Here is an 11,586-nt window from a genome sequence, read left to right as displayed (position 1 = left end):
CTGAGTCATAAGAAGTCAATTTTATGTTGATGTTAAGAATATTTAGATGGGCGCCTGGGTGGCTTAGGCGGTTAAGCGTCTGCCTTCAGCTCAGGTCATGATCCCGGAGTCCTGGGATCAAGCCCCACATTGGGCTCCTTGCTTGGCGGGAAGCCTGCTTCTCCCTCTCACTCTGTCTGCCGCTCCCCCTGCTTGTGCTTGCTCACTCTCTCTGTCAAATAAATAAATAATTTAAAAAAAAAAGAATATTTAGAAAAAAAAAAAAGAAAGACAAAATAAAAATCAAAATATCATCAAATTTGTACTCTGGTTTTCCAGACAGTTCCATTTTTAAGCTGAGAAGAGCTAACTGTGGTTGAGGGCGTACCGGGGCCAGGGACTGCGCTAAACCCTTGAAGTGTTAACGCACTGTCTCCATATCACATGTAAAAAACACTTGGAATTTTTCCAGTTCAGGTGCAGTTACTGCCTGGTTTTCCAGATGAGGAAGCAGAGCCAGGGCTTGAGTCCAGGTAGTCAGACTCTGGACCACTGTGCTCCATCATCTCCTACCAGGAGGCCCAGGAACCCACAGCCTGACAGCCCAGGAGAGGCCTGCCGCTGAGGACTGCAGAAGCCCATTCACCTTCCTCCCAGAGAAAGGGCCCGTGAGGTTAGTGATGCCTGAGCAGGGCTTTGAAGGATGGATAGCAGGTTGTCAGGTGGCCCAAGGAGAGGAAGATGTTCAGGTAGAAGACAAGGATAAGGGCAAAGACCCAGAAGCTTGAAACACCTGTAATACCGTGGAATTCTTCATCATGTGAGGAGAAATGGCAGAAGGTGGTATTTGAACAATGGAGGAGTCCGGAGGGAAAACGACAGCATCTGAAGATGACTTGTTGCTGGAATGGGAGAAGCCAAGGACTCCGAGGGTCCTGGCCTGGAGGTGGGACATTACTTATTTGTTCGATAGTTTATTTTAACTACTCATCTCTTCACTCACACCATGCTTCGCCTGGCAAGGGAGCTGAGGCAGCTCCCTGGGTCCCTCCATTAGAAAATCAAGTAAATACCAGAAGGAAATTCCTCCCAGACACTCATACCTGTTGAGTCATAGACTCACATAGAAATGACATATCCACAGGGGTGTGTCCATATTCCTCACAATGTTGTTCATGTTGGATAAGAATCGGCGGTGAGAAAAATGACAGGGTCACAGATAGAGTGTGACACATTTGTACACTAAAATGCTTACATTGGGCACCTGGGTGGCTCAGTTGGCTAAGCGACTGCCTTCAGCTCAGGTCATGATCCTGGAGTCACAGAATCGAGTCCCACATCGGGCTCCCTGCTCAGCAGGGAGTCTGCTTCTCCCTCTGACCCTCCCCTCTCTCATGCTCTCTCTCTCTCTCTAAAATGAATAAATAAAATCTTAAAAAAAATGCTTACATCAGGATTAAAACATGCAATGATGTGGGAAATTGAACTGGAAAAATTCCAAGTGTTTTTTACATGGTATGACTGCAATAATGTACCTAGAAAAAATTCTAGAAGGAACTATATGAAAATACTCTCAGCTATTTGGTCTTTGGGGTTCTGGGTAATTTTTGGTTTTGCCTTTACATTCCTGTCCTTTGTTTTCAAAGTCTTCCATAATTTAGAATATGTTACTTTTAAAAATTAAAAAGTATTTTCTAAAATAGTTGTGATCTATTATTTATGTTCCCATAATACGTTTCTGGAGTCACAAAAACATAGCTGAGAGAAATTAAGAAAAGGGGGAAAACAAGGTAGTAAGTAGAACAAAGTCAGGTGCGAGAATCCTCCACAGAAATGCCTGCCGTGCAGGTCCTGGAGAGATGCCAGCTATGAGCTTCCTGACAGCCAAAGCAAAAAGGGAAAGAGTTCACAGAGCCTTTCAGGTCAACATTAACAACCATTAACCATCATTAACACCACAACAAAAGCATACCTTTTCCTGGGAGCAGATATTCAATAGCAATCGCTCCCTGTACAGAGAGTGCTGGTGTGGCGATGGATACCAGGCGGGACACACAGCCAACCAGGTGCAGTGACACAGCCCAGGTAGGAGATGAGGCCCCAGGGGGTGAGTGAGGAATAAGTGCCCGGCTATCCCACGGTCTGACTGCAGGAGGGGTTCTGGCCCCCTCATCATGGTGAGTGAGAGTTGTGGGCTCACAGCTCAAACACAGGAACCAGACTAGCCCACCGGCGCTTTCTGTGGGCGGCCTGCCCCGAACTCCCAGCACAGTTTATGTGCCAGGCAGGGCCGCCTTCCGCGGTGGGCATGGCAGGCACAGGCCCAGGGCTCGCGATACTTTTAGGGGCCCACAAAAATGGTTTAATTTCTTTTGAAATCAGAAGGAAAAATATTGAACCTCAAGGTCAAGGAAAATGTTTCAATATATAAATTAATAAAGTTATCTTTATAGCAACACAACTATCAATGATCGTTTTTCACACATTTTTGTGGGGAAAGTGTTCACAAAGGTCCCAACATGGCCCTGGGGCTGGGCTCCATCCTAAACCTTTCCATCCACGATCTGACCTAACACTCGCGGTAACCGCTGAATGGGCAGATCACTCCCAATTTACAGGTGAGCAAACTGAGCCAGAGTGGGGGTAAGTGACCTGTCTGGGTCACCCAGGCGAATGGCCAAGTCCCTCCAGATGCAGGTCATCTGATGACAATGCTTGAGCTCTTTAGATGCCACAGAAGCAGTGGTCCCCCAAGCTGATAACTCGCATCCCTGTGGGACCCCTGGGAGGGGACAGCAAGCAGCCTCATGGCTGGCGAGTGGCACTGGCTGAGAGTGAGGGGCACGACGAAGGAGGAGGAAGGGGAAGGAGGGGAGGAAGGGTCTATAGGGAGCAGAGCAACCCTGGGCTGGGCGGGCGGCATGAAGTGGGGCTGAGGGCCTCCTTATATTCAACGGCCTGTGTTGAGTTCGGGGGCCCGTGGATGGGTTTTGGGTGCAAGCCTGCTGACTGGCGGTGCGGCCTCGGGCAAGTCACTTTACCTCGCCGAAGGCCGAAGCTGAAAAATGCATTGGTAAGGGCACCTCCACTGTGTGTCCCTGTGTGGCTACGAGATGGGGCAGCAAAGCGCCTGGCATGGAGCGGGCAGCCCCAAATGCTACCTCGTGCGGAGACTGTCTCTGCGTGCCAGACCCAGGGGCCCGGCTTCCTGTGGGTGAGTTCTCTCCCTCACTCGGCCACGACCAAGGACCTTCCAAGCCTCCGAACTCATGGAGAGAGTGCACTGAAAACATCTAGACGCCTGTGCGGAGACACCTGGAAGGCTGGATACAAGTATCCCATCAACAACTTCTCCACCCCTGGTGGCCATTGAAGGAACAACAAGTGACGTGACAAGTTCCTTGAAACAAAAGTTACTAAGGCCAAGAGAGGCCAGAAGTTCGTGGGTCCTGTTTCCGAGTCCTGGGCGAGCGGACTAGGACCCCCAGTCCCACCGTGGCTGGAGCAGCCGTGGAGAGAGGTGCTGGCCAGTGCAGGGGAGCGACGGGCAGCGTGCCCCCTCCGGTCCCGGCCGTGAAGGCCACTGGCATGCCCGACGTTGCCAGCCGGCCCGGTGCAGAGGCTGAAGCAGAGGACGCCAGAGACCCCAGGAGATCCTGCTCTGTTGGTGTCCACGCTGTGCCCTCGGCACTCACCGTACCTCGGATCCAACTCCAAGTCCGAGGGCTCTCGTGGGCTGAGGATCACGCTCAGCCCATCTGGGAGGCAGGCCCCCAGCCTCTGGTGGATGGAGGTTCTGGGCGAGGCCCCGGGACCCATGCCACTCAGGTGGGAGCCCTCGGAGGCCTGGCCCAGCCCCCCACGGCCCGCACGGTCAGGCCGCACGGCTCAGGAAGGCATCCGGATTTGCTGCTTCTCCCCACCTCATCATCCCATTCCCCAGTGGGGCTGCCCGGGGCCCTTCAGGATCTGCTTCTGCGGCAATGCCCTAAGTCACAACAGAGGATGCACCTGAAAGGCAGCCTGCACACCCGAACAGACCGTGACCACAGAGAGAAACACACCTTGAGAGCAGTCCGCAGTCTTTTCCCGAAAAGTGCACAAGAGGCCACATCAGGCCCTGCGGTGTGTAGAGTCTCTGCTCTGAGAGCTCAGCTCTGCTGCTGGCGCACCTGCAGCCAGAAATGACACAGAAAGGAATGGGCACAGCTGTGGCCCAACAGGACACCGCCCAGAACCGGGCGGCAGGGCTCTGGGCTGACGTCTGCTGGCCTCCGCTTTACACTCTGAAGCCACCCAGAGTGTGCACTCCGTGTCACTCCAGCTACCGTTAATTCCCTTACTTCTGGGGGTCCAATCTTCTCAGAAACGGTGGCAGAATGGGGTTTGCTCTTCCCAGCTATCCGCACGGTGAGTTGGGATTTTCAGCATGGTGAACACTTCTTGCTATGTCTTGTGGTGATTAAATATCTTTTAAAACAGGTTTGAGTCAAGAAGTTTAAAAGGTGAGTCAACTTAAATAAAAAGAGTAAGTTAGCCTCTCCCCATATGGGGAGAAGAAAAGGGGGTAAAAATCCTGAATCCAGGAGGAGGTGTGCTATCTGGGAAGGAGCTGGGAGTCGAGGCAGAGAGATGTGGTCTGAGCTGGTTTCTGGAAGCTTGGGTGTCAGCCAGAAGGAGAGGAGGAAAAGGCCTCATTAGAAGTGCTCTGCTGGAGGCCCAGGCCCCTGTAGGAACGATATTTCATTAAAGGGTTTTTCTAAGGGTCTCAAGTCAGGTTCATTTTCTGACAGAGCAACGAGAAACAGCCAAACGGCTCACCAACGTGTGTTAGCTGTCTCTTATCTCAGCAAGCGAAAGCCAAGCCAGACCCGAGATGCCCGGTTCAGCCATAACGGGCTCCCAAATTCGCCCCATAAACTCAGGCTGATTGGTCACGAATTTGGGGCCTGGCATTCGCCTGTTCTCAGTCCCTGCTTTGTTATCATGGCACCCGTGTCTCACATGAAGACATGCCCTGCCTTTCTGCATCTTGTTCCCCCTCCTTACCAAGCCACCGTTATGTGCAGCCACTTCCTCTGTCCACAGCTCTGTCCTCTCAGCAAAGTCCCCCTGTGGCCTGCTCCCCAGTGCAGATTCTATTCTGGTCCTATACACGGGGCTACAATTGTCTGCCTTTGGGGGCCCCATTCCCAGTGCGCTCCAGGGGCAAGTGCTAGGCAGACATCAGCCGACGTATTGAAAATGATAGGGTTCTCTCCCCTGACCCCAATCTGTGCTGAGTCTTTAACTTAAAAGCAAGATGCACTTGTGTGGACCCTGCCCCATGGCTGACCGATCAGACACCCCAGTATTGGAACAGAAACTTTGTTCTGCAAAAGTTCTTCAGGAGATCCTGATGGACAAAGCTGGGTAAAACCAGCTCTTCCGCTGATCTAGGGGTCTGTAGCAATAGCTCCACATTAGACTCACCTAGAGAGATTTTTAAAATCCTGAACTAAATCAGAATCTTGGAGCTGAAACCCAGGCGCCAGTGTTTTTACCAGCTGCCCAGTTGATACCAAGTGTTGCAAAATTGAGAAGCATTGCTATGAACCACGGATTGCCAACTAGTGGCTTATGGGCTGAGTCTAATCTACAGTGTTTGTGTGGTCAAAATTTTTTTAATTTTTGTTAAATCTGGGGTAAGCATATGTTTTCCAAGAACTTGCCACCAGCCCCACTATTCCCTGTTATTCACCACTGACCGCTTCCTTGGTCCCAGGCCCTCCCTGACCCCTAAGAGTATTCAAGACTCTTCCAAAGCGGCCGTGGTGACCAGCCCTCCTCTTGGCCAAAATTACTCCTTCACAACTGGACAGTCTGAAGGGAGTAGAGAAGCAAACAGGGCAGGTGGGAGAGGAATCACGGAGAGGACAGCCAGGGCAGGGAGCCTGGGTGGCTAAGGTGGCCCAAGCTGAAGCCTCCTTGGGAACAAAGTCTGTACAGCAATGGAGAGACCGTTTGGAAGGAACAATCCAAGCCACAGAGTGGGAGAGAATATGTGCAAGATGCACAATCCAGAAAGGGCTCTTATTCAGAACACACAGAGAAAGCCTAGAACCCAGTAAGAAAAAGGCAGAGAGCCCATAGGAAAATGTGCAAAGGTCTTGGTCACAGTCACAAAGGATATCCAAATAGCCAACAAACTTATGAAAATGGCTGGAACTCCACTAGTAATCAGAAAAATACAAATGAAGACCAAAGGAGAAGAGCCTGTCCCCACCATTATGTGATTTAGGGGGAGAGCAAGAATTGAAGGCCCATGTGCATTTATCTAAACACTTTAGTGTTTTCCATTAAACTGGGAAAACTGTTAAAAAATACATTTTACCCTCTCAGTTATAACCTTCATAATATACCTTCATATGACAAATAAACTTTCTCATACACCTTCAGGGTACCTGGGTGGCTCAGTCAGTTGAGCCACCGACTCTTGATTTTGGCTCAGGTCATGATTTGGGGTCGTAATATTGAGCCCCATGTAGGGCTCCGTGCTGAGCATGGAGGCTGCTCAAGATTCTGTCTCTCCCTCTCCCTCTGCCCCTCCCAGGTTCACACACGCATGTGTGCCCACGCGCGCGCTCTCTCTTTCTCTCTCTCTAAAAAAAAAAGAAAACTGAAATCAAAAACAAAGAACAAATACACCTTCATAAAGACAACATTGCAAATATGAATAAAACTACAGTTTTCATATGACTGATTCAATCATCAAATATTAAAAATGACTGAATTTAATTGATATTTATCTCTGTCTTCTGTTACTGGGCCAGTGCTGTTTGGATGGGGAGTAAAATAAAGACATAATAATTCATAAATGTTTATATATATCATTTCCACAAAAGTTATCTTTCTTGCCTTCATTTCAGCAAAATCGCTAATTTCAGCAAAATCATAAGGTTTTCATATAATTTTTATTCAATAAAGAGTAATAATCTAAAGGATTAAAAATATATTCAATGTATATATAACTTTATTAATTTTTATCAAAATTTAAAGTAAGTGTAAAAATTAAAATTATTTCAGATACGTTTTCAAAATTTTAAAAATTTTAATTTTAAATTAACTAAATCTTAGTATTTTTTATAAATTAAATTTCCATCATTATAGCATTCAATATCCACTTATTGCTCATGTAAAGGACTAGTGTCCCACATCATGGTTGTTATGGCTAGACCAGTAATTCTCAACCAGGGGCAGTTCTGGATACATTTGGCAATGTCTGGATACAATTGTGATTGTCATAACTGAGATGCTGGTGCTACTGGCGTCCAGCAGGTGGAGGCCAGGGATGCTGCTAAACATTCTACATTCAGACACCTGCAACAAAGAATTATCTGGCCCCAAATGTCAATAGTGCCAAGACTGAAAAGCCCCAGTCTAGACGTACGTAACTGCAAATGTAAGAGGGTTACGGGTTGGTTCATGCAGCAGAGGTTACTTAGCTGCAGTGCACGGGGCTGTGAACAAGTACCTCCAGAACCACAAACTGGAACAGGAAGAAAAGCAAGAAATGAAGAAATGGAACTCCATTATGCAGGGATTGACTGCATCCTTGCCACGGGACAGGGTAGATTTGACAAGTTAACTGTGTTTCCTCTTACTAACGTTTCCTCCATTTTAACCCTCCTGCCTCCCAAGGCGGGCCTGGTCCCCGATGTTGGCTGTGGCCCAAGCCACACACCTTCACCAAATTTGGACATAGTTACATTTTGTTGAGGACGGAGGGCAAGAAATGCGGAGAAGCGGTTCTCCGAGGCCTTGACAGTGTTAGGAAGAAATGTGGGCTCTCTGAAGTGTGGGCCACAGAGCAGGGGCCCCTTGGTCCAGGCTGAAAGTCAGCGCTGTGACATGACCACCACACACCCTCTAGAGCGGTTACAATAAAAAACACTGATAATAGCAAGTGCTGACAGGGACGGGATGTACACTGCTGATGGGAGAGTATGTTTTGTGCTAAAGTTCTTCTTTTTCTTTTTTTCTAAGTAAGCTCCACGCCCAGCTGCATGGAGCCCAACTTGGGGCTTGAACTCATGACCCGAGATCAAGACCTGAGCTGAGATCAAGAGTCGGACACTTAACCCACTGAGCCACCCAGGCGCCCCCGTCCTGAACCTCGAATACAAAAATGTTAATGAAGGATGTCATATTTACTGTATATTTCTTTGGAAACTAGCAGCATCTGCTGAAGCTAAACAAACACACAGACAGCAATTCCAATTCCAGGTAAATGCCCAATGGTGTGGATGAGCCTGGCACACAAGACGAATACCTTTTTCTGTTAAGAAAGGCAGTAGATGCACTTTGTAGAAAGTTCAGAAAATTAAATGAAAAGAAAAAAAACTGTCATTATTTCCAACTCTCAGAAATAAATATTAACATTTTGACTGATTTTTTAAAAACTCCTTATGTATATGTATATATCATAGAAAAAAATGTAGTATAGTCTTTTGCTTTAAAAGCATTATAAGTCTATATGGCAATTAACCTCAATTATAAGCATTTTTGCCTATCATTCAATAATTTGCTATGACATGATTTTAACAGCTGCATAAAGTCCAGTGCATGAAATAAGTATTTAATCAATCTCTTATTAACAGCCATTGGCGTCATTTCCAGGTTTCTGCTTATATACATCTGTCTGTAACTCTCTGATTATTCCCTGGCATGCTTTTTATAAGACAGATGGCTGGATCAAAGAATTTTTAAAGTTTTTGAAGTTCTTGATTTTTAAATTTTTAAAATTCTTAAATTTTTAAAGTTTTAAAATTTAAAAAATTTTTTAAAGTTCTTGATACATACTATAGAATAGATTGTTTTTCCAAAATACAGCGGCAGCTCACATTCCTTTCAGGAAGAGATTAGACTGTCCTCCTCACAGCACTTGCTCCAAATCTGAGCTAAGCATTATTGTTTTTTTCATCTTTGCCTATTTCATAGATGGAAAATAGGGTCTTGTTTTAGCCTATTTCTCCCTGATTACTAGTGATGTTAAATATATTTTTTCTAATGTTTTATTATTCTATAGAAATATGAAAATCACTATTCTCAAAGAACATAGTTTAATATATGGAAATTTAAACCTCAAACGCAAAAATATTCACAGTAGGGAAATATGTGTATTACTGCATATCACTCTCTAATCCTACAAAGCACTCTATAGTAATTTCTGTCACGGTAAAGAAGCATAAAATATTAAAAACTGTAACTGATACAGTGAACACAGTGACATGTAGGCTACAACAAAAACACAACCCTGCCTCTTTAAAATGTATTCAGTGGGGAAATTTCCCACCCTGCCAGGGATGAAAACTCTGGTGTTACTTTTCTGCTCATTCGTAGGTATTAGTCTTACAGTCACTTACAAACATAGGCTCAATTTGCTAATTAATTTTCCCAGAATCAGAATAATCAAAATTCCCAACTTGATTTAGAGTTAAATCTTCTCCCCCAGCTAGCCTGGCTCCAGGGGACCAGACGGGGTGTGATCACTACACTCTTCTTACTCCCCTTTTCTCTCTACTTGCTAAGGAAGTGGCTTCTGGTCTTTTCAGAGAGTTACACAGGACAGGGGACAGAGAAAGTTCTTGTCTGGTACTGTCACGCAATGGTATTTCAACCTCTGGGGGTCTGGTGAGTATTTAAGGGCAATTCCTGCATGAGCACATTCCGGGATTTATCAGACATTCCCCTGTTGGGTCCCCCCAGCTACAGCTCCTGAGAGAGAAAGGAAGTCATGTTCCTCCAGCTGCTTCTCCCTTGCCCCACTCCTGGTTCTTCAGTGGTCTCTTCAGCACGGAACTCTCTCTGTTGGAGTCCACTTGCCCCTCCTGGCTGTCCTCTTGCACAGAGCCAGAGGGCATCTCTCTCTTAGGGGACCTGTCTCTAGCTCATAAGAAACATAATGCAGACTCTTCACCCCACTCTTGGTAGCAGTGCAGTGACTTCCCAAATTCAGCCTTTGACTCCCTCTCTCTGCTGGTGACTGTTTAGAGGTAGCCATATAATTTAATCTTAAAATTCCTTAGTCAGGTGCAAGAAATTAAATCCAATGTCCCACCATAACTGCACTATTTCAAGTTCAATGAAGACTCTTGAAAAATTGGCCACAATTCTCCACACGCCCCTGCAGTCACACCTCTTTCCATTGTGACTCCGATGGTTCTCCCAGTAAGAGATGGAGTTTATTTTCCCTTCCTTGAAAATGGGCTGATCTAGTGACTTGATTTGGCCAATACAATGCAGTAGAGGTTAGGACGTGCCTTTTCCAAGCATAGACCTGGAGAGGCCTTGAACACTTGTGCTCACTCACTTGGGTCTCTGCCACTGTCTTGTGAACAAACCTAGTCCAGCCTGAAGGGGAATGAGAGACAACATGGAGCAAAACTGAGTCGGCTAATTTGTTCCAGACTCATGAGGGAGCTCAGACAAGATCAACAGAAATGATTTGCTGACGCAACAGTTGACTACACAAGTATAAGTAGGATCATCCTAGACCAGCTAATACCTGGCCAGTCTGCATGTGACCTAAATGAATGCTTGTTAACTTTTTCAGGGCTCTCCATATTGTTTTCCTTAGTCGCCAATTTACACTTCCACCAAGAGTGCACCAGGGCTCTGCTTTCTCTGCATCCTCACCAACACTTTCTTTCTTAATTTAAATTCTATTAACCAACATACAGTGCATAATTAGTTTCAGATGTAGTGCTCAATAATTCATCGGTCGCGTGTAACACCCAGTGCTCATCACATCACGTGCTCACCAACACTTGTTATCTCTTGTCTTTTTGATGATAGCCATTCTAACAGGTGCGAGGTGATACTTCACTGTGGTTTTGGTTTGCATTTCCCTGATGATGAGTGATGTTGAGCATCTTTTCATGTGTCCGTTGGCCATCTGGATGTCTTCTTTGGAGAAATGCCCATTCAGGTCCTTTGCCCATTTTTTAACATAGTTTTATTATTGTTGCTTTGCTGTTTAGTTGTTGGAGTTTGTTATATATTTTGGATATTAACCCCTTATCAGATATGTGGCTTACAAATATTCTTCCCATTCCATAGGTTGTCTCTCGACTCTGTTGATTTTTTCCTTTGCTGTACAGAAGCTTTCAGCTTGCTGCACTCCCGTGGGTCTATTTTTAGTTTCGTTGCCTGTGCTTTCAGGGTCATATCTAAGAAATCATTGCTCAGACCACTGTCAAGAAGCTTTTTCCCGATATTTTCTTCTAGGAGTTCATAGTTTCAGGTCTTACATTTAAGTCTTTAATCCATTTTATGTTGATTTTTATACATGGGATGAGACAGGGATCCAATTTCTTCTGCAGGTGGCTATCCAGTTTTCCCAATACCATTTACCAAAGAGACTGTCCTTTCCCCATTATGTGTTCATGGTACCCTTGTCAAAGATCGTTCACGGTACATTTGTGGACTGATTTCCAGGCTCTCTATTCTGTCCCATCGACCTTTGTGTCTGTTTTTAATGTCATGCAATACTATTTTGATTACTGTAGCTTTGTCATTTATTTTTAAATAGGAAGTATGATGCCTCCAGCTTTGTTCTTCTTTCTC

The sequence above is a fragment of the Neomonachus schauinslandi genome, chromosome 1 (genome assembly GCF_002201575.2).
Source record: "Neomonachus schauinslandi chromosome 1, ASM220157v2, whole genome shotgun sequence".
NCBI lineage: Eukaryota > Metazoa > Chordata > Mammalia > Carnivora > Phocidae > Neomonachus > Neomonachus schauinslandi.
This window is presented reverse-complemented; position numbering follows the sequence as displayed.